Raw genomic sequence first — 25,285 nt, forward strand, 5'->3', positions numbered from 1 at the left:
AGAGACTGGTTTCTCATAAATGCCTGATTTATAGAAAACCGAGTGTTGGAATTTTCTTGGATGGTGGGGGGTTAGTCAGAAATTGTCTCCCATCAATCTTGAGAAGTTTTGCCAGAGGTATGTATGGAAGATAACCCAGGGTGGGTTGGTCTCACAAAGTGGGATAAATTGAGCTTTGTTTGTATAACAGGACTGGTTTGGCCATCTTGGGCAATTTATAAGGCTCGTCTCCATCTGTGTTTGATTTTAACTGACCCTCCCTGAACTCACCCCTTTTTACATTCCCTCATTTTTGGTTGAACTCTGACTTTATTTGGGATCTGTTTAAAGGCTTTATCCATTCCGGTGAGCACTCAGTTGTTTTTTTGTTGACAACACACTAGAATTTCAATATCATTCCTTTGGAATTCTTGAGAGCAAAATGAAACAAAAATAGTAATACTATTCGTGAGCACGACTTGAGCAAATCAACACTACCAGAGCACTTGCCATCTCCTTATGAGAGACTTCAGTCTCCGAAGAACAAACAAACAAACAAAAAATTCTTATAAGAGAATACGTTAGTTATAGATAGGCCAGATTTACAGATTTTTGGAAGGTCATCTGCCAACTGGAAGACAATTTCCATGCAATAGGGGACACCTAATCATGGGTTAGATAAAGCTCCTCCACCGGGAGAAAAAGTACCATATGAAAAACACAACTGTGCAACAAAATCCAACTCGCAACCCTGAAAGCAAATTAATCAGGCTATCTAGAGATTTTTTCTTTGTTTTTCTTTTGCTCTCAGCAAAACCTGTGAGAAATGGGGTTCCAGTCAGCTATAAATGCTCTAAGGGTAGCCTTCCCCCAGGGACCCTGACCAGTTTTATGATCCAAAATCATGATGCCTCCTCATGTACATATTTGACTAAATGGACCAACCTTAGTAAGATAATTTAGAACTTTGACTGCCTTTACGGGGAACTTGCAAACTCCTCAAACTTGTTTTCCCATAGCTATTTTAATTGGTCCTAGAAACTTCTACATGTATTCTGAATTCTAAAGTTGCCTTTTTACAAAATACTATTTCTAAGCTAACTGAAGCGAATAAACAACCAAAAAGAGATTTCAAAAGCATCTGGGGCTGAGGCCTCTTCCTTGGCAACACCAACTAGTTCCCCCAATCCCCTTCCTTGACGTGACCTCCATTTCTTTTCTAGTACTAAACTGTTATCAATGTTGACTGTTAAAAAGAGAGAGAGAGAGAGAGAGAGAGAGAGAGAGAGAGAGAATTAAAATAAAAAAAACTCTTGATTTGAACTCCAAAGTGCCTCAGACCCTTGCCTATTTTCCTTCAGACATCTGCTGATACTATGAAAAAAAATCAGGACATTGGAAAGACAATTGTCCTGCACTTAAAAAAAGGAAGGAAAAAATTTAAATAGCAATTATCCTAGACTTCAAAACGTTACCCATAGAGACTAAAAGAAAAACAAAGGGAGGAAAAGCCTTTGTAAGTACAGACTGCTTTAAAAGTTCTCTTGATGAAATTAACTTGTAAAGAACTCTATTTAATTGGCTTAGAGAAAATCAAGCATTTATATAAATTAAGTATATTCTCAGAAACATAGAAATTTACCCAAATGGTTTTCAAGTGTCCTTGATCTGGGATCATCTTTGATAAATAAAAGCTAGCTTAAGTTTGTTGGTTTAATTAAAGCAGACATGTCCTTAGAGTTATCAACGTTAAGTATAAGACTTTTATTCTAGGTAGATTTACTGAAAATCAAACAAGCTCATATTATCTCTGTTTCAAAAATTTGTCAGCCAGAAAAATAACTTCGAATATTGGCTAACTGCTTTAAAGTACCATGAAATCTTTAAGAGTAGCCTAAATATGGTCGTTAAAAACAAATGATTTAAATAGATACTAAAGGAACAAGAGCCTTTAGGTGAACTTTTTAGCAAACGGTTTCCGAAGTCTTTTGGTTACTGAAAACTTTGAGGTTTTGCTAAGTTAAGTTAAATAGTGAGTTAAGTCAAATTTATTGGATATCTAGATCATTCCAAATAAATAAAATAATTTAAAATAAAACAAAATAAAATAATTTAAATTAAAATACTGAAACATTATTAAAAATAGGTTTAGCTACTTGTAACTTCCTTTACAGAGAAACTAAAGATATTTGGGTCAATGAATAAACCATGTTGTTAGCCACTCTGAAAATTTACTGTGAAGAAAATATACTCCTAGAAATTGTAAAATGTATTTATAACTTTGCTAATTTACCACAGGGTGCTAATATATGATAAGCAATTCATACATTGCTGGCTTCCTATTTTTCACTGGAAAGCAAAGACTACAAGTAGAAGTTGGAAGATGAGCTGAGATTAGGGAAGGACATGCACGTGTCTGCTACTCTGCAGGCTTTGGGGCTGGTGGACAAGGCAGGAGAGCAGGATATTAAGTTGAAAGCCTTGGCATGTTATTTTGCAAAGCCAGGAGGGCACGGATGCCACACAGTAAGATCCAGGCACTTGTGACAAAGCCTGATTAGGACTCTAGGAGGTGGAATCTCTGGGAAAGTGATAGGAGGAAGAGGAGGGTGTGATGATGATTGATGGGAAAGCAGATTACTATTTCTAAGACCTAAGGAACATAAAGTATGTGTTTTTGACAAAAGAAGGTATGAAGAATGAGGATGCATTTTTGTTGAGAAAAAATAAAATAGGTTTGTCCTAAAGTAAATGGTTGTTTCATAGCGAGAAAGGAAAAAAGATAGGATGACCTGGATAGATAAAATTGCAAGTTTGTGGAAGGGAAATCTTGAGAAAGGAACCCTGTGTGTAATCAAGCTAAGATTGGAATGGATTTATTTAAATTAAAAAATATATAAGAATTTTTACTATCAAAAAGCACAGTACTGCAAAATTAGAATTTGGTTTTCTCTGTTAAAAAGAAAATTTTCTTAGATTATTGGTCTGCTGTTAATAAAAAAACATCATGAACAAAGGTTTTTCTTCACCTTTTAAGTAAGTGCCTAGAAAACAAAGATTTTATGTTTTTATCAGAATAATCTCCTGTGCTTTAGGTTATCTTTATCATCAGGTGTTTTAAATTTTGCTCAGAGCTAGCTAAGCTTCTATATTTGCCTTTAAAATCTTTTATTGCCACTTCATTTAAATAGATAATTTTCTCTCCATCTAAAAGAGGAATATTATAGTAATTAGGCTTATTTGGTATATTAAATACCCATTCCTGGGAAGCATTATCGAATAAAAGGTAACACTGGGCCTTCTTTAGGTGTATTTATATAAATGTATTTTATAAATATTCTAGAAATTATATAAAATTCCTAAAATTCTGATATGTTCTGGGATAATGTTATGTCATAATTTAAAAATGTATGTCACAAAAATACCCAAATTCCATTGTCAAGTACATTACAAAGTTCATCTAACCTTTAACCATTGTCATTTTTAGGTCTTTTGTCATTTGTAGGCAATTACTGTTTTATTCTGATGCCTTTACAGATATATTTCATCTTCAAAGGGAAAAGACCCTGACAAGACCCTAGAATACAGATTTCTGATAACTTTAAGATCGCAACTCTGAGCTAGGAAAGAATTTCTAAAACTCTGATATGTAAACAGATGAATTTATAAAATTGCTAACAAAAGATGAAAGAAAATAATTACATAAGACTGGATAAATTGATAGCACAAATTATAATTTTATGACTTCATTTAAAACATTGCTGGTTCTTTAATGTTTTGTTTTCCCAATTTAAAGGACCCCTTTTTATTCTCTCTTTTAAGAAAATGTATCTTTGTACAAAGTTCAAACATTCATCTTTTACTTCCCACCCAATCCCTTTGAATTTGGAAATTCTTATTAAATATTCTTATTTTTCATGACAATGTATATAGTTATGTAAGTTCAATAAAAATCTGTTCTCTTTGTAACAGGATGCAATTGGACAAGTCTTTGACAACTTTATTGCCTAAATAGACTTCGAAAGTCCAATCTGAGATTTCTTATGAAAAGTTCCCACAAAGCAGATTTTAAAAAGCTTATTCATTTGCTGCACTTATATAAGTAATCAGGGCAAGTTTATTAAAACTGAACTTAATCTACAAACAAATTAATCTTATTATAGTTATCTTGGATAGAAATGGGGATGATTAGAACAAAATATATATTTCAATAATGCACCTTCATGCATATCAGATTTCAATGTTGTTAATTACCTCTGAGGTTTGTTTTCTACCTGTGAACTGGACTCAGTCTTGAATTTTTCTAATTTCCTTCAGAATGTAGCTAGAATTCTCCAAATTAACACTTCTAATTTTCTCCCACTCTTCTGATTTGGAATCATCATGAAACTAAAGCTGCCTTTTCCTAGAGTCATGCTAGCTAAAGCTGAGACGACTGTATTAACTTCAGATAAATCATCGCAGCAGCTCTTAAGTGGACAATCTTGGTGCCTGTTGCTCTGTGGTCATTCAGAAGGATCACCATCGACATTGAAACCACAAACCAGAAAAGTCTGTCAGATTGTCAGTGTCTGCCCTCACTCCATCTGAAGATGCTTTCAACCTGACATCTATAAATTTTCTCAACTGGCTGCTCTTCAAAATTTAGGAACTGAATTTATAATTTGCTCAAACTATTAACCTTTATTTTTCTTTTGTTTCCCTAAATTCCCTTCTTCCCAAATGCATGTAAACTAAATCATCCACTTTGGAAGGACATAGTGACTGACATTTTTAAAATTCTCTTGTCAAATGAAGCCAATGAAGTTCCATATCATTTTCCTTCTTTGTGGGACAAGACACCTGAGGAGGGTCCTACTTAGCTCCATGGGACATATACAAAAAAATGAACAAATCGCACCTGAATGACTTGATTAGTCAGTGATGCTTTGTGTAAAGGAACTTGGTCAAAAGGGAGAAATGTGAAAGAATTTTAATGTAAAATAGGACTGGAGGATATAAAATGGAGAATCTCATTCATGTACTCTCAGGAAGATAAAACTTAAGACCAAGAGACTGATTTCCTGGAAATGCCTGATTTACAGAAAACTGATAGTGTTGGGATTCTTTTGGAGGTGGGGGGTTGATCAGAGATTGTTGCGTATCAACCTTGGGAAGTTTGCCAGAGGCAGAAACAGGAGACACCCCAGGTTGTGCTGGTCCCACAAAGTGGGCTGAATTGTGCTTTGTTTGTATAAGTGGACTGATTTTGTATGCTTGGTCAGTTTTCAAGGCAGGTCTCCATTTGTTTTTTATTTTGACACCCACTGAACTCCTCCTTCTTTATATTTTCTGTTCATAAATACAACCTACCCCCCCCTCCCCGCCATCCACAATGGACTCACCTGTGTCTTGCTACAGTTTGCTCATCCTGAATTGCAATCCTTCTGCTATTCCCAAATAAACTCATCTTTTTGAGCTTATTTAAATTTTCCTTTTTACTTAGGTCAATCATACCTAGTAGTAGAATTAATGGATTAAATGGTAATTCTATATTTAAGTATTCAAGGAACTGTCAAACTGTTTTCCAAAGTGGCCAATTTTACATTCCCACTAGCAGTGTTGGAAGGCTCCATTTCTCCATTTCCTCACCAATACTATTTTTTACCATTTTAAAAATAATTTTATTATAGTTATCTCGGTAGTATGAAATGGTATCACATTGTGGCTTTGATTTGTACTTCCCTAATAAATAATGCTGCTAAACATCGTTAAATATGCTTATTGGCCATTTGTATATCTTCTCTGGAGAAATATCCATGCAAATTCCCTATCCATTTATACACTGAATTATTTGTGCTTTTGTTGTTGAGTTGAATTAGTTCTTTATAACTTCTGAATACTAGACACTTATCACATATATGACTTGCAGATATCTGCCCCATTCTTGGTTTGTCTTTTCACCTTCTTGATAATGGCCTTTGATGAACAAAAGTTTTTAATTTTGATGAAGTATAATGTACATATTTTTAATTTTGTTACTCATACTTTGGGTGTCATGTCTAAGAATTTACTGGCAAACCCAAGATCACAAAAATTTACCTTCATATTTTTTTTCTAAGTTTTATGTTATGATCTTTTGCATTTAAGTCACTTTTCCATTTTGAGGGAATTTTCGCATATGGTGTGAGTATGGATCCAACTTCATTCTTTGTTCGTCTTGTGCACCACTCTTTGTTGAAAAGGCCGTCTTTTCCCTATTGAACGGTATTGGCATTATTGCCAAAAAATCAATTGGCTGTGGATGTATGGGTTTACTTCTGAATTCAATTCTATTCCATTGGTCTGTATGTGTCTCTTTATGCCAGCACCACACTGTTTTGATTCCTAGTAAGTTTTGAAATTGAAAAGTGTGTGTCCTCCTATGCTATGGGCTGAGTCACGTCCTTCCAAAAATTTGTACATTGAATCTTCAATCCCTAATGTATGGGACTTGGAGGTAGGTACTTTGGGAGGTAATAGGTTTAGATGAGCTCTTGAGGGTGGGGACCCCATGCTGGGATTAGCGCTCTTATAAGAATAGATACCAGAAAGCTTGTTCTTTCTCTCTCTCCCCTCTTCCTCTTCCTCTCTATGTCTGCCATGTAAGGACACAAAGAAAAGGCAGCCATTTGCAAGCCAGGTAGAGAGCTTTCAACAGAATCTAACCATACTGGCACCCTGTTCTCAGACTTCTAATCTCCAGAGCTAGGAGAAAATAAATTTCTCTTGTTCAAGTCACTCGGTTTATGGTATTTTGTTATTGCAGCCTTAGCTGACTAAAACATCCAACATTTTTCTACTTTTTCAAGATTGTTTTGGATAGTTAGGGCCCCTTGAGAATTCCATATGAATTTGAGGATCAATGTTTCCATTTCTGTAAAATGGTTGTTGGAATTTTGATAAGGATTATATTGAATCTGTAGATTGCTTTGTTATAGTAACAATGTTAAATCCTCTAGTCCATGGAAATGGGGTGTCTTTTCCACTTACTTAGGTGTTCTTTACTTTCTTCCAGCAATACTTTGTAGTTTTTAGCGTAGAAGACTTTCACCTTCTTGCTTAAATTTACTCCTGTGTATTTTATTCTTTTGGATGCCATTGTAAATAAGATTTATTTTTAAATTTATTTTTTGGATTGTTCATTGCTGGTGTATAGAAATGCAACTGATGTTTCTGTGACTATCTTTTACCCTGCAACATTGAACATTGTTAAATTTGTTTCTAAGATTTTTTTTTGGAGAGTTTCTATAAAAAAGATCATGTCATCTATGAATAGAGAGTTTTACTTCTTTTCTATTTTGAAAGTCTCTTATTAGCATTCTCCTTCTTAATGAGTGGAAGATAATTTACTCTCTCTCTTAAGATATTTGCCAGAAATATAAGGCTTAGTTATGTATTATGAGATTTTTACCTGTCAAATTGCAAAGACTTTTAACATTAAATATTGGTGAAGAGTATTGAAAATGTGGAACTCAGTTATCAAGAGTGGAAATTAATCAAATCTTTCAAAAGATTAATGTATAAGCATACTACTGACAACAATTTTACTTGTAATTTATATCCTGAAGAAATAATCGAACAATTTCCAATGGCTTATATATGAGGTTATTCACTGCAGCATTATTTACAATGGGATATTTTTTAAAACAACCTAGTAAAAGATTGTTAAACATGTTATAAATCAGTCATAAGGTATTATGCTGTGCAATCATTAAAATGTTTGTTGTGAGAGTAGTTTCATAGTATGTTTAAAAAAAGTTTGAAAGGGCTATTTCTTCTCATTCTTCCCCTTCTTCTCCTTCTCTGTATTCTCACAAATGAATCAACAATTAGTTACATATGCTGAAATATTAGTAACGGTTATCTCTGTGTAGTTGAATTAATTAGCAATTTCTTTTCAGTCTTTTTTAGTGTTTCATATATTCTATGCTTATTATTTATGATTTTTAACAAGACAAACACATTTAAAGAAATCTTAATAAACATAAGAAAACTTTTTCTCTCAGAATCTACATGTTATTATTTTATAACAATCAGCTTTTAAAATTTGCTCACTATTTTACCTTATTTTTATGTCAATTCTCCCATGATGTGTATCAAAGTGAGTCAATGGTGAAAAAGAAGAGGAGAGGAGCACCTGGGTGGCTCAGTCAGTTAAACATCTGACTCTTGATTTCGGCTCAGGTCATGACCTCACAGTTTGTGAGTTCAAGCCCCACATTGGGCTCTGCGCTGACAGAGCAGAGACTGATTGGGATTCTCTCTCTCTCTCTCTCTCTCCATAAATAACTAAACATTAAAAAAATAAAAAGAAGAGGAGAAAAAAGTCTCTCTCTCTATATGTACATATATTTACATATTTATTTATTTATATATATATGCCCATGCATATTTTTCTGGAGCTCAAACTGGTCTGCAGTATGCTCTTTATAAGTTTTTTTTTTTTTAATTAATGGAAAAAACATAGCACGCAACTGCAGAATCTCAAAGGAAACAAAACCAGCAGAGACACCAGAGGGGGGAGAAAGTTCTGATTTTAACAATAGAAAAACTAATTAATTTTAGCTTAAATTAATATATGTAGGCCAAATAAACTATAATTGGAATTTAAAAGTCTCTTGTCTAAGAAACAGGCACCACTGAAGAAAGTAAACATGTCTTATAACATCATGTTTTGATCTGGAGATCAATGACTATGGAGGAAAGTAAATCTTCCTAGCATCTGTTTGTAAGCTTTGGCTTAAACTTTGGTTAGGAACATTACATGCTCTGGTGACTTATTCTATCAGGAATGAGAATCCTGAGACACCTCGGTGGCTCAGTGGATTGAGCATCTGACTCTTGATTTTCGCTTAGGGCATGATCTCCTGGTTCGAGAGATTGAGCACAGCATCAGGCTCTGTGCTGGGATTCTCTTTCCCTCTCTCTCTGCCCCTCCCCCACATGTGCTCATTCTCTCTCTCTCAAAATAAATAAATAAACTTAAAAAAAAAATGAGATCATGAGGACTGTCAGAGACAAAACAGATGACCACCAGTGAAGGGAAGCAAAAATAATGTAAAAACAGGGAGGGGACAAAACATAAGAGACTCTTAAATATGGAGAACAAACAGAGGGTTATTGGAGGCGCTGTGGGAGGGGAGATAGGCTAAATGGATAAGGGGCATTAAGGAATCTACCTCTGAAATCATTGTTGCACTATATGCTAACTTGTATGTAAGTTTAAAAAAAAAAGAATGAGAATCATTTTTAATGTTACCATTCTTAGCTCTCTTTAATTTTTCAAAATATTTCCATTGTTCCTTAAAATCAGGAAGCTTATTAATTTACCTATGCAATCTATGCTTTAAAGTTTAAATGTCTTCATTTTCCAAATTTCTATAGCCACTTCTATAGTAACTTGTTAATATGGACATTAAGTGGTACTTAAATGAGAGATATAAAATCTACAATATGTTTAACATGGCTGATTAACATTACTGGAAATCTTGCATTTTGATAATCTTCAGTATTCTATGTTTAGCAATTTTTTGGCTATTTGAAATACAGTAAGTTTCTTCTGCCAGAAGTACATTAGAATGTAAATTAGTTAATATTTTATCTCATGTTAATATGGTATGTCAAAAATGAACAGGGTTTAAACCTATAAGCTTAAGAAAATTAGAATGTGATATTGTAAAAATCTTTTGGTAAGGTTTTCACCTTTTAACTCTGAATGTGGCTCTTTAAAACCTAGGCTAACATTTTTGCCAATAGGGCTCTGATCCCATAAGTAGTAATTTATAGGGCTGAATCCTATCAACCTAAGGAAGGTTAAGAGAGGTCTACACATTTATTGTCAATCTTTATGTCATGGCACCAGTGACCCTGAACTACTTGTATTTTATGAAACTGTTTATGCTGTATCAGACGTTATGCCTTTGTTATGTGTGTGTGTGTGTGTGTGTGTGTGTGTATACACATATGTATTATGCATATAATTTCCCTCTTTATGCTGGGTAGTATTAAACTCTACATTTTATATCCTCCTTTTCTATTATTAGTGTTGTTTGTCCTTTTTGTTTGATTAAATTTTTATTCAACTACTTTTTTGAATGCCCTTTTATTACTTTGTTTTAAATGTGTTACTTATAAATAGCACAGAGCTATGTCACATTTTTCATACCAACATGAATGTACTTGGGGTTTAATGGGAAATTTTTGTTCGTATTTTATGCAGTGTAATAAGTCATAAATAAAACTGATTTTTCACAAATTTTAAAAATATTATTTATATTTCTTCTCATTTTTTTCCCCAACCAACTATTGGTGAATTGATCAAATTGTTATTAATTTTATTCATCCCTCCTGTCGTTTTCTAAGTTTTATTATACTTTTGAATCTTATTTCTGATTATGTTCTTTTCCCCAGTGCTCATAATGAAACACACAGTTTGGCAGTGTATTTAAACAAAGCCCTTCCGGGGCGCCTGGGTGGCGCAGTCCGTTAAGCGTCCAACTTCAGCCAGGTCACGATCTTGCGGTCCGTGAGTTCTAGCCCCGCGTTGGGCTCTGGGCTGATGGCTCAGAGCCTGGAGCCTGCTTCGGATTCTGTGTCTCCCTCTCTCTCTGCCCCTCCCCCGTTCATGCTCTGTCTCTCTCTGTCCCAAAAATAAATAAAAAACGTTGAAAAAAAATTTAAAAAAAAATAAAAATAAAAAAAATAAACAAAGCCCTTTCCCCCTACTGATAGATCTCATCATTATTATTATTATTATTTTTACCGTTCTTTCCATAAATACCCAGAATGCATTCACTTCTTCATGTTCTGCTTGCTCTTATCAATAGATTTCACTGAATACTTTATAATCTTTGTTCTGGATTATTAGATTTTTCCTGTAATTTATCCTCCTTATTTTAAGAAGCCTTATTTAGTATTTTTTAATCATGTACACAGATTATGAATCATGTCCATATTAATTTATTATCTATCTAATCTGGCTTTATTGATCAATACTATTTCTTTTCCTTCCAATTTTTCCTATCTTGAGAATTCCATTATGAATGATGATTATTTGAAAAGTGGTATTTTTTTGAATATTTTCCTCAACAGGGGCATGTAAGTGATATATTCTTTGCATCTTTGTATATACACAATTATGTGGCAGATAAATGCTTGGATGGGTATAATATTTTTGGTTTAAGTTCCTTTTATCTTTTTCTCACTGGTCTACTAATAGTATTCCATTTTGTAAGTTCCTATGTTGCAGGCAACAGCCCAATGACATTGATTTTAGTTCAGTAAGTAGGGAGATTTGGATCAGGAATCAAAGTATTTTTTTTTCCCCTTTTCTTTCTCTTTCCTCTTTTTTGGAGGGGAGTTGTATTTCATCCCAGAATCCCACTGGGACTTCAGTCTTATCAACTTAAATTGACTGTCTTCACCTGTTCTTTGCATTAGCAAGTGAGAAGACTAGGTAATGGTCTAGACAAAAGACGCTTGCTGATAGTCAGGGTTAGGATAGTAACAATAACAAGGGAGACCAGTGGATAAATGTACATTGTATTTTAAAGGTCAAATTGACAGGATTTTCTAATATATTAGACATAAGTTTGATCTAATGAAAGATTCCAAAGATGATACATAATTTCCAGACCTAGCAGCAAGATAGATGACCATGCTATTTCTCAAATAGGAGAAAATTGGGGGTGATTCATATGTTATATTTGTTCATTTTAAAAGTCAGTGACATTTAAGGGATAAATCAAGCAAGGATAGGCATTTGTAAACCTGCAGCACAGGGAGAGATCGGGCCTTGAAATATATATCTATGAGCCATTAGAATAAAAATGATTTTCAGCCCAGGGGGATGGATTGATCTAATCATGCCACATATCTATTGAGCATCCTTTTAGGAGTAGATGTTATTGTAGGCATGGGATACATAATAGTGAATAAGATAGAGTTGTGGAGGTTTAATTATAATGAGAGGTGGATGTCACTAGGGCAAAGCCATAAATTGAATTCTGAGGAACACATAGATGTAAAAGTCTGGTTGAGGAAGAGTATCCAGATCGGAGACTAAAAGGAATTGGCTAGCGGATAATAAAAAATCCAAGAGTGTTCCAAGAGAGGAGGCCTTTAAGAAGAGAGTTGTTCACTCTGCTGAGTATTGCTAAGTAGTCAGGTAGTCTCAATACAAGAGAGACTCCACAGTTTATCAATATGGAGGTAATGGAGTTGGTGCCCTGAGGAAACGATGATGGTGGTAATAGCAGGGAAGCCAGAATGGAGCAGAACATGGAGTGAATAAGTGGAGAGAGCAGAGACATTGAGTGTTGATATCTAGATTGTGGTCGTTGTTGTTGTTGTTATTGTTTTTAACTTAAAGGATCGCTGGAAGCAGCATCTTCAATTTTGGAGAAAATTACTATGATCGTCCTGTCTAAAACATCATTTAGGAAATTTTCAAATTTATTTTTATACTGGGAATGGACAAATGAGAAGCATAGAGACCCTTCTTTCGAAAGAGAGCCATTTAATATTTTCCAGAATATTTACAGAATTTTGGAGGCCTTCCAGATAAAGGATAGGATTTGTTCACATTCTATTAGTGCTCATGGCATTGCAAAAATTATGATCAATTATATCTCTCTAAACCGTAGTGATTGAGACGTGTTTATTGTAACAATCCCTGATTAAGACCGACCTAACAGATTCACATTTAAAAATACTCACCATCTAATAGTGTTGCCTCTATGTTTAGCATAATTGCAGTGTTTTAGAGCATTTTCTCTGTGAGCCACTTCAGATTGAATGTTGTTAATGTATTAAAGACTTTCTTTGCTTAATGGTAAGATGTAGTATTAGACTGCCAAGTAGAAGTGGGAATGCACTTAGCCAATCCATAATCTTCCCTGCTGCTTTGTGTGGATAATTACAGTAAACCTGCCTCGTCACAGCATCACTGTGCAAGCCACTGCAGTACTTAATTTTGACAATTTTTGTTTTTGTTGAATGATATGTATATTTGGAGTGGCTCAAACCATGTTTAAATCAGGGTGACAATAGGTAGCTAGTTCAACATTGTGTATGGCTTAAAATAGCAAAATTGGAATGCCATTAATATGCTAGAGAGAGAAAAATTTTTTTTCTAGTGGAAAGTGGTTAAGGAGAAAATAAATGTTGCCAAAAGTCATAATTAAAACTCTAGTATTTGATATTAGACCTGCACTTAATTTGGATATTTAAAAGTTATTATGATAATTCTGTAGTGTTCATTTTCCCTTTGAATGAAAAGCTAGGAAATGTATGTTGATATATCCCATAATTTTTCTATATGAGTCAAGGTCACGTGTTTTGGAATAACCTGGAGTCGTTTTGTCCAAGGAATTGGTAGGAATACATTTTCAGAATTCTTGATCAGAATGCTAACTCTATATTTGTAGAGTAAGTAGAGTAGAATGAATAAAAAAAAGCTCAGCTTCCTATTTGTTTTTAACTTTTAAAATAAGATAGTATGTGATTTTTAAGTGTTAAGCATATTTTCTTTGAGAAAACTACATACTACCCCTAACCTATCGATTCCCAGTGTTCACTAAATTCCTTTACATGATATTATTTGGAGCTGAGAATACATTTGTCTGAAAGAATGGCTCCAATAGAGTAGATACTAGGTCAACTCACACAGTTTCACTGAACTCATACCACAAGAGAGGTTTTCTTCCCTTATAAAATATAACCACACTGGGGTGAAAAAAGCAATGTGGAACATGGCTGTTGATGTGACAGGGTTCATACCTGGTTGCAAATGGAATGCCCCATACATACATTAATCAATAACAATACAAATGCCAAATGAGCGACTCGGTGGAATTATATTTTATGGCTTGAGTGAGAAGAACAATATGGGTGAGTGTTTAGAGCGAGTTTTGAGAAAAGATATACTTTAACATGAAACTTTGAATGATGGGTAGAATTGAGGTAGACCAGAGGAATGGTGAATGATGTGGGTGAGTAAAAAGAAACAAATGTGAGTGAAAGAACATCGTAAGAAGTCTGGCCTTGGAAGCTTATGAGTTAGATCTGTGGGCAAAGCTATGAGAAAGTGAAATTGCGAAGAGTTAGAAAAGGCCAGTGACCTTCCCCACCTCCAGTCGTCCCCTCCTGGTAAACTGCAATGTGGGGCCCTCACTTCTCCAGGCCTAATGTGGTTGTGTCAGGCAGAACCTCCACCTGAAATGCAGCGTTGATGTGACTATTAGAAGACCTGCAGTGCACCTGTGAACATATACTTGGCTTTGAGAAGAGGTCTGACCTTCCTCTCAGCTGCCAATAAACTTAACACTAAGAAGACCAGAATGTCTCCACTTCAGGAGCAAGTCTACCTTACTTTTACAGAATCTGCAAAAATCTGCAAAAAATATTTCTCTTATTTGCTTGTTTTCAATGTTGCTCTCTGTTTCAAACACAATGGCCGCATAATCTTCTCCGAAACATTGCAGATTAGTAGGTCAAGTTGAGTATATTTGGAATGTTGTTCGAGGCACTAGGGGAAGGCTGTGGACTTTTATTTGTCCTTGCTTTAGCTCAAAACCTCACGTAAGCTAAGATGTGGATGCGGCCACAGTGGCACCACTCTGTCATGTATTTCGGGAATCAGCTGCTCTGCCTCAGTGACCATTGGCTTATTACATGAGTTTATTTTACAACACTGAGATATCTTTCTGCTAAATGTCAGTGCAGCACTTCTGTGAATGCGTGTGACAATGTGTCTTCCCAGGAACATTTCTTCACTTCTTTCATACTTGAATTTTTAATAATCCCTACCAGATGGACATCTTCCTCCTTCGTCCTTCAATGTTCTAGAGTTTGCTTATCTTGAGATTTTGTGACATTTGTGATGAACCCTTTAATGAGCACTAGCAAAGGGATTCTGGAGTTCAGCGTGTTAATTAGCAGTACAGCTTTTGGCTACTGTTAGGTCGAAAATAATTGATTTATATTTCAACACTATACCATACATGTGTATTTGTTAGCCTTCCTGAAAAGGTATTTGTTAGCCTTCCTGAAAAGAGGCTTTTCAAAAAACATTCTCTAAATTGTATCCGCTTATGAAGCAAGTCAGGAAGGTAGGTGTTTACATTCTATTCATGTGAAAGATGAAAAGGATTGTTCTTATCCTAATCATAGCTTCCTGTAACAGAATTTGAAAATGTAACAACATATGAGATTTTCTACTATGATTCTGGGCATCTCTAAGATAGGGATTTAAATGAAGTTGGAATATAAATGAACACATAAACAGTGTATTTTAGGACACTGTCAAACATTAGCAAGTAAATACTTCGTTATAGATTTAAATTTATCACTGATTTGCTTACTGTCATAGATCCATTAAAATTTGTTTGATCACTTGGTATAGTAAAAAAAATATTGACTAAGAGTCAAAAGACCGGATCCTGGTAATAATGCTGCCACTATTTAGGTATGAGATCTGTCGTGAGCCATTTCTTCACTTCCCTCATCTGTATAATGATGCAATTGGTCTCTTAACCCATAAGGCAATTTACAGTTCTAAAACTCCATGAATTTAAGTTTTTTCTTTCCATTTCCTTCCCTCGTAGTGACATTTTCAGTGACTTTGAAGAGCAAGGGGCACGTTTTAGTCTTCTAATTTCAATTGATCATATGAGAATGTATTATCACTTGCATTTTTAAATGTTTTCGAGCCAAGATATAGTTCTCTGGACATTTCCTTATCAATGTCTGTTAACACTGCACAGAATGACTGCCTTTGTCAACTTTTATAAGAATTTATGACCATAATTCAACAAATGCACATTTGGACTTTCCTATTTGCCTCTGTAAATAAATTATGTTTAAATTCTGAAGAAGAATATTTCAGGTGTGTTCCAGCCAGGGAGGTGTTGGAGGGAGAAATCAGATATTGTGTTTTTTCTATGTACTCTACTCTCTATTCTGACCAAAACATGGTCATTAGAAATTTTGATGAAGAAATAAATGATGTGCTTATCAAATTGTCCATATATATGCTGAATGAAAAAGCCAAACAATACTTTTGGGAATCATGGTTTATCTCTGGACCACTTCTAAGAATTAACAACTAGAGATGTGATAGGTAAAAAAAAAATCGGGGTCTGAATTTTGGTAAAACAAAATCAACAGGAAAAAAATGAAAACAAAAATATGATCAACAGGATAACCCAGAATTATAGGGACTTAATTTAAAACAAACAAACAAACAAACAAACAATCATAAGGAAAACATTTAAGATCCTCTTAGTTATCTACAAAATCAGCTACATTAACATCCATAGAATATTTTGACATCAGAAGGAGATAATTGTACTTGTGTTGCGTCTGGAGAACTACATACAATTCTGTGTTTAATTCTTTTTTTTTTCAATATATGAAGTTTATTGCCAAATTGGTTTCCATACAACACCCAGTGCTCATCCCAAAAGGTGCCCTCCTCAATACCCATCACCCACCCTCCCCTCCCTCCCACCCCCCATCAACCCTGTGTTTAATTCTTTAGCTCAGTCAAGTCATAGCTAAACTTCAGTATAACATCATATCTAAAAACAGAAGTTCCCAAAATTACCTTTGAAGCTTTCTGAAATAAAATACTGTAGAACTCTCCCCTAGGAAATTTTGATGCAGTAGTAGGTCTGCGATGTCTTAATTAACTTGGCCTTATATAATAATACTAATTATAAGAACTATCAAATATTGAATAATTTCAATAAGGTAAGTGGTTTGTATTATTGCATTAAATCTTTTAACAATCCTCTTTTATAATGATAACCGAGCTTCAATAATGTGAAATAATATTCCTTAAATAGAATATTTAACAAGTCTCTTCCTTGATTTCTAAGATTCCTCTCTCTCAGTCATTGTCTTGTATCACTGGAAAAACACCCAGATGAACTGGGGTGATGGAAGGAATCCAAGTTCTAAGTCATATTGGCAGCAGGCTTGCAGCAAGAGCTCTTTGGGCAGTGGGCCAGAAGGGACACTGGAGCCCTAAAGGGCATCATCAGGAGTCAGCAGGGTCACAGTTATGTCCATGGGGCCACGGTAGGACCAGCATGGTGCAGAGATGGAGAGGACCTCCCAGCAGCAGAATGGCACCACTTTGTCCTTGCAGTAGGAGTTTCAGAGGAAAAAGGAAAATTCTTTTCTCATTTTGCATATTCTGGACACCAGAAAGCAAACTGCAACCATTAGCTGGTTGGAATATCTAGTTCTTCCCAAAGGCTGGGTGTTGTACGTAAGTGATGAACCACGGGAATCTACCCTCAAAACCAAGAGCATGCTGTACACACTGTATGTTAGCCATTTTGACAATAAGTCATATTTTAAAACTTAAGGGAAAAAAAGGCTGGTGTTGAACACTACAGCCAAGCAAATGCTCGGTTCCAGCCTGGTTTTTCGCTTGTGCCTCAGGTTGATCCTCTATCACCTGTGCTGGGATTATTTCTGTATCTGGCTTATGTTCCATTCCATTAATGAAAGGCATTTTCTCTGTTTTGTAGCTGTGGGGTGGTTGTGTGTGTGTGTGTGTGTGTGTGTGTGTGTGCGCGCGCCCTCACACATGCAAGTCAGCATGCCCTCCTCTAACCTGAGGGCTTGCTCGACAATTTCTTTGGAAACTGGGGTAGCCATTTTTAAAAAACTGTTTTGGGTGAAAAGTCTAGTCCTGAGATGAAAACAGTTTCCCATGTGACAGTACAGCATTCTTCAAATTAGTGGACACAGTTACTCAAATGACCTTGGTGGCAACCAGGCTGGTGCAGGGGTGAACTGTTGACGTCAGAGAGTCAGAATGGCACTTAGAAGGATGGTGAGTTGGCAGAGCATTCTAGGTCACATTAACTTAGGACACAACAGGCTCAGAAACACATTGTTGCTGCAGGAGGGTGGCTGGTTAGCTCAGTTTCATTTGTTATCACAGGTCTAATAAAGAAGGGGAAGCCAATGGAGTTTCTTAGACACCTATTCAACGTTCAAATGGATATTAGCTTCATAAAACCACAGGAGAACTTGCTGGAACCAAGGAATTGTAACCTTCAGTTTGAGCCAAGAGATCATGGACTTTAACTAGAATCTCAATTTCTCCAGTTTTACAGATGACCCATGAAATAAAAGTTACACAAAAGATATGAAAAACACATTGAATATATATCCTTTGGCTTCAAGAAACTTTTATTCTGGGTATATTTAATTTTTGAAAAACTGTTCATTTCAGGGGCTGTGTCCTCACACTATACTACTTTCTCTTATTTATTTATTAATATGTCAATTTCAATACGAAGAAAAATACTTAAAATGTGCTTTTAAGAAAGTGAGACATTTCCGATTAGCAAGTGTTACCAAAGAGGCAGGAAATTATTTCAAAGAAGGGATAACTGCAAAACAAAAACGGAGAATGGACATAAATGCCTGCACATACATTTCTTTGTAAGTAGCAAAAATAACTTTAAGGCCCCAGTATGCTTGAGCTATTTTGCAGGGAACCCTCACTAAAATGAAAAGTAATGTGTGAAGACACACCAGAAGGAAATGCCTATTATTGTGGCATTTGAAGTATAAGATTTATGATTCTTAAAATGCTGCTGAAGCCTGGATGAAGATAGTTATTCACTATTCATTGTGTGCAGGTTGCTACATTAATGTTGGGGGTCACTAAAAGATTCTGATAGCAAGGGCCTTGATTATGCCTTTGATGAGCTTAGTGACTTTTGAGGCAAACTCAATTCATATTTGAATGCAATGTTTTCCTCAATAAATTCATGTCATAATGAATATAGAGGCCATAGAAATGATGATTGATTCTTCTTTTGTGCACAATGTACTATTGATTTTTCTTTGTCAGCATAAATTAACTTACCCTTTTAGCTCCCCATGACAAAACAAGCTAACCCATCTTCTTTTTCAGTGGTACCATTTTAGAATGATGTATATCCACTGACAGCTTTGTTTCCTTTATCAATTGCCACGATAATTTTGTTAAATACCCACGATTTACTAATAAAATGCTGAAATCATTCAGGCTGGTGGTCAGTGAAATTTTTCTATATGGAAAATTCTGGGGAAGAGAAATAACAAGAATGGTAATCTGTGTCTAAGTTGTGTGTGTGTATGTATGTGTACATCTGTGTGTGTTGAAACATAAGAAGAAAAAATATCTGAGACCTAGTGAAGCTCTGAATACCTTGTAATATGAAAGTTGTGCTTTAGTGGGTTTGGAAATTGGATTTAGAGAATATTAAGGCAAAAGATCAATAGAGATAGATTGTTTTATATAGAAAACAAGCATGTTATCACTGCTTAAAGGATAACTCATATTGTGTTTCTAACTTTAAACAATGTATTCTGGTCTCATTGAAAAAGAAAGTACATTCTTAAAATTCCAAATCATATAATTGGAAGGTCTTGTTATTCTTTGACTCTTTAACAAATAAAATTATATGACTTGTTAAGTATATTAAATTTTGCTCCTACAAATGTATACCTGTCGAATATTTTTAATGTCAGGTGATAATTTCCATCTATTCCCAAGTGATCATTCATCATTCTCACATTAAAAAAAACAAGTTTGGGGGGATAGGCAGTGTTTTTCAAGGGCCACCTCATTGTTGCCAATGTTTGGGGACAATGAAGTGGTCATTCATGGTCTTGTCTAATGTATAACTCCCCATTAGGAGTATTTTGCAGCCCTGAATGTTTTCAAATTGGAGGTGATGATTTTCAATTTATTCTAAGATTATTTTTCAAATCTGATTTCACTTTAGAGTATGTAAATTATAGTATCGTAGCCTTTATTTATTTATTCTGCTCAACTGTTATTTCACTGAGGCAGTTGCTTGCCAAATATCAGACATGAAAATACCTGAAATAAATTTCGTTTGACCTCTCACATCTGTAGATTCATCATTCACTGCAGCTCTCCCATCTCCTTTGCATTTGCCCAAACAGACTGTTCTTTAGGACACCCATGCTACTATAAGATTTATTACTATCATCGATTTCCTCATCTTTGCCTCCATCTAGTATTCTCAACTGCCTTCTGGTAAATTCTTTTCCTATATACATTGTATTTGCCCACAGAAAAACCATGCAGAGCAGATGGATGGCGTCCATTTACTATTCAAAACTATTTTTCTGGTAAATATAATTCCTGATACCCATACAACGTTTCAATCTTTCTGTAGGGATACAAAGAGAATAAGTCTAAAAGAACAGCACATCGAATTTTCCTTGGCTGTTGGCATTTCTCTTGATTGCACGTATACTGGGCTCACATGGAGGATTTGGGGGTGCTCATGCTCCAAGTATTAAGTACTTTTCCCATGAGCAATTATGAAAAAAAAGCCTGCAGCTTCTACATCTGACATCTAGAAAAGATTATCTACTTACTATAAGACTCTGAGGAGAATTCTACTAATTATTATTTTTTTATGAAGTAGGTTTATGTTTTCTCCTTAGGATGTTTAATAAATTTAACATCAATCCTTGACTTTTTTAATGATTTCATTTGATATGTTTTGTATTAAGCTCAGTGAAATGTTTCTAAACATCAAAAGCAAGATGATAATATCACTAACAGAAAAAGATAATTTTAGAAATAGAGAAAAATAAATAACCACTAAAAAAAGATAATTAAATGATAAGCTTCCTGTTGTAGGCTTTCAATATTTTTGTCAAAGAAAATATTTTGTTGGCTCTTTTAATAATTCTCAAATATTTTTAATATTTAATCACAGCTACATCAAATATATCTATATACATATTTGCATTTGTATATATGTCAGTTGTTATAAAATCCTTAGTTTGTTTAACTTGACTTCTTTCAGCGGAAATCATCTTTACAATTTCTTTCAGTCCTCCAAGTTTTCCTGTGCTTTCTGAAGGCTGATCTATGGTGGCTCACCTATCTTTTTGGTATGTTTATTTAACTTACCATGCTTGAAAGCTTTGCATAATAAACAGAAACTGTTTCCATTATTTCTCTTTAAAAAAATTTTTTTTAATGTGTATTCATTTTTGAGAGAGAGAGGCAGAGCATGAGTTAGGAGAAGGGCAGAGAACAAAGGAGACACAGAATTCGAAGCAGGCTGAGCTGTCAGCGCAGAGCCTGACACAGGGCTAGAGTGAGATCATGACATTAGCCAAAATTGGGCGCTCAATGGACTGAGACACCCAGGCGCCCCTGTTTCCATTCTTTCTTTTTTTTTTTTTTAATTTTTTTTTCAACGTTTTTATTTATTTTTGGGACAGAGAGAGACAGAGCATGAACGGGGGAGGGGCAGAGAGAGAGGGAGACACAGAAACGGAAACAGGCTCCAGGCTCTGAGCCATCAGCCCAGAGCCCGACGCGGGGCTCGAACTCACGGACCGCGAGATCGTGACCTGGCTGAAGTCGGACGCTTAACCGACTGCGCCACCCAGGCGCCCCCCATTATTTCTTAATGAGGCAGTTTTCTCATGTTATATTTCAGCACTTGTACCACACTAGGTTTTTTTGCTTTTGTTTTTGTCTTCTGTTTTTTGAGAAGCCCAGACATCATCTAGATTTTTCCTCAACTCCATTCTCCTCCTTTATGGGTAAAGAGAGCTTAGAAGTGGTGCTCAGTTCCTTCATCTCTATCTTCCTCCCTAACGCCTCTTATGTCCCAAATCTGCATAGGACATGCTCTATGACCACATGCCTTTATCCTTATAATTTCCACTTTTAATAACTGACCTTGATGCCAAGTTTGGCTACGAGTACTTGTATTTTTTTTTATTAATTTCTCGAATTCCTACAGAGTCATAAGTCAAACATTTAAAATATGCCTGCCAGAAATATGCCACAGAAATAAGTGTTTCGCATCAGATAAGCTCTCTGGACCAGCCAGCTGTAACTAAAGAAAGGGCAAGAAATATGACAGCAGTGCCCCCCATGGTTAGGAAGTGAGAGGAAATCTCCAAAGAAATGAGTAAGTTAAGCAGACAGTCCTGTATACGTCTAATATGGTAATTTTTCCTTTACGTTATTAACAGATGTGTTAAACTACATGTTTATTTATTAATTTTAATTTACTATTTATCCTAATTCAGTTTTCTCTCTTGACCTGGGATTATTGGACCAATAGGTAATGATGGAGACAGGGACAAGCTATTTCCTCTTAGCATTGTTGTCTGGCCTTCTGGTCTCACTCTACGTATTCTTTCTGGTAGATCTCAGCAGCTCCATAATCTGATCCAGATTTGTTTCCCCAAATCTGAACCTCCAGGGCAAAGTTCTCCCAGGTTGTGGATACATTTATCCCTAGGTTCTTTTGCCTCCTTCATGTCCTACATCCACATAGCCCTGTAAAATCTTTCCTCTTCTCGCACCTCCAACTCCATTCCTTCAGCCTCTGGAAACAATTTAATGATCTTGTCTGTAGGATTATCTGTATTATTGCAATGGTTTAAGAATTGCTGTTCCTGTCTACAGTCTTGTGCTGCTCTTCTTTTGTTTATGTTTATTTATTTATTTTGAGGGAGAAAGAGTGCACATATGTGCACAAACAGGGGAGGGACAGAGAGAGAGAGAGAGAGAGAGAGAGAGACAGAATCTCAAGCAGGTTCCACACTGTCAGTGCAGTGCACTTCTAAGAAATCTTTGTCAACACAAAAATGATCACATTAGTCTTTACTTAAATCCATTGGTCAGGGGCACCTGGATGACTCAGTCAGTTGAGTGTCTGACTTTGGCTCAGGTCATGATCTTATGGTTTGTGAGTTTGAGCCTCACAAACTCGCTGCTGTCAGCACAGTGCCCTCTTTGGATCCTCTGTTTTCCCCACTCCGTCCCCCACTCACACTTTCCCAGATATAAATAAACATAAAAAGATCTGTTGGTCACTGTTCTTTGTATGCAGGCTCAGATCCAAGTTTCCTAAAGTCTACCATAATTTCATCCTTGAGCATCTCTCCAGTCTTGACTGTTGTTCTCGTCCAGTTAACAACTCTCTATCCTGGATGCAAATGGTTCTGATATGAGAAGCCACATAAAATTTGTCTGCCTTTGATATAACCACCCTCTCTTCTTGAGAAGGATTCCTCTCTTTCCCTTCTGATGATAGGAATAAACACTTTAAAGACTATGCTCTTCCTATAATACCTATGACATAATGTTTCAAATATGATAATACTTATTGGTTTTAGTGAGCAATTCATGAATCAGGCAGCATCCAATCTAGCAGATAGATAGGAGGGCCAAAGAGCTCTACAAGGCAAGAGATTTGGTAGTCAGAAGGAAGCAGGAACAAGGAGGTTGTGCTAAGGGGAAGTGAATTGGTTATTTCAAGGTTACTTTCCATAGAGAGGATGCCAGGGGTTTCTCAGGCAAACACCTACCTAATGCTGATCAAGCGATTTCTGGTTGTCTGGCTTAAGATTCTATTTCCGTGAGACCCCAAACTATAATTAAGTTAAATCTTGGTTTGGTGACATGGGGCTTAGCATAAGCTACTCAATTTAGGGCCTGTTGTCTTATTTTTAAAATAAAATATAAAGCTGATGTTATTATTATCTCCATTTTTACTGTTGAAGAGACTTTTACTCTTGAAGACATAGAGAGATTAAGTAATTTGCCCAAGGTCAGAAGCTGGGAGCATGTCAGAACTGATATCTGTAATAAAAGTAATGCATTGTGTATCTGCTGAAGGACTTGTCCACATTAATTTGGTGCAAAGATGTGAAGAATTAAAAATGAAGAGTTAACTCTCCAATAAAATGTATAAACGGAAGATAAACCAAATGCAGAGAATTATTAAAAGCATTTATTATTATTTATGTGATCTAAAGTCAAGGTCTTAATCCTTGACTGAGAGACCTACAAATTTTGTGGCTTAATTTAAAATAGATAGAATAATAAATAGACTCAGTTAAGTAGCAGTACATGATGACCCAGAAATATGACAGAGTGCAGAGGCACAACTCTGATAAAGAAACAAGACTTGTCTCAATCAGCTTCTGTATCAGAACAGGCGCTCCAAATGGAGGATATTGTGGGCCATATGTCACTTTCCTAGAGGAGAACCTTCCACCGAAAATGGCTGTATGATAGTTCTGGACCAGGTTCAGAAATGAGAACAGGTTGGGTTTGCTTGTTTGTTTGCTTGTTTTTGTGTGTTTTGTTTCTTTTTGCCAGGTGGAAGAGGTCGGCGTGCGTCTCTCATAGGGAGAATGACGTGGTGAAGGTACTTCTATTTTCCCAAGTGAACAGGCCAATTGTGATCGTTTACATTTAGCTATGCTATCATCATCATTTCTTTCACCTGTTTTTCTGAGAAAGAAAAGTGGGAAAATGGTGTTTTGTGTTCCCAATAAGTAGTTTCTTAGAACGCAGTGAAAGAAACCTTGAGTAAGACGTATTTGAAAAAGAACTTTAAATATTACATATACATATTATCTCCCTCGAAAATGCAGGGTGTTTTCTTGGCATGTTTCCTAGCAGAAAAAGGTTTCCTTTCTAGTTTTGACAAACACTAAATTGCAACTTTTGAGGGTTTTTTTTCTCTCTGTGTGTGTGTGTGTGTGTGTGTGTGTGTGAAGTCAGATAGCACCATTATCTTGTAGAAAATTTATTCTTGTTATATTTATGCCACTTTTAGAATGTAAAGGATCACCATAATACATCTGACAGAAATAAATAGATAGAACTATGAATACGATTTTTTTTTTATTGATTACTTCTAAGCACAGGCTGCCTTCTAAGCAGCCTTCTGGCTATCCTTGCAATCCCTTTTCAATGCATGGCTCTCCAGATCTACTTACTTCTATAAAATGGTCAATGTATTGTTGAGCAGACTGTTTTGAAGACAGAAAGGCGGTACAGCATTTCAATAGGAATTCTTTTGACTGGAGGGTTGGGTGATTAAGCTGGTCGCTTGTGGAAATATATTGATTTCATGATATATTTTCAGGAACCGATTTTTCTCTTCTGAAACACCGTGTCATGATGTGCTATTTAGAATTTCTTCTCTTCCCAGAGGGACACGGCACAGCCTTCAACAACTGAAATGAAGCTATAACAATGGGAAAAGGGAATATTTTGTCTTTGTTATATTCATCTCCCTAAATGTTAACAGAGAATCCACAAATATGAATTTGTGGGTTTTTTATGATAAAGTCTTATGAAGTAAGTGCATTTTAGTTTACTATGCATTAGTCATACTATCCAGAAAAGCATATACTTAAATTACAGAAAATACATGATATGCACAAAATACTTAGTTTGACACAG

This window comes from Prionailurus viverrinus, chromosome B2 (assembly GCF_022837055.1).
Source record: "Prionailurus viverrinus isolate Anna chromosome B2, UM_Priviv_1.0, whole genome shotgun sequence".
NCBI classification, from domain to species: Eukaryota; Metazoa; Chordata; class Mammalia; order Carnivora; family Felidae; genus Prionailurus; species Prionailurus viverrinus.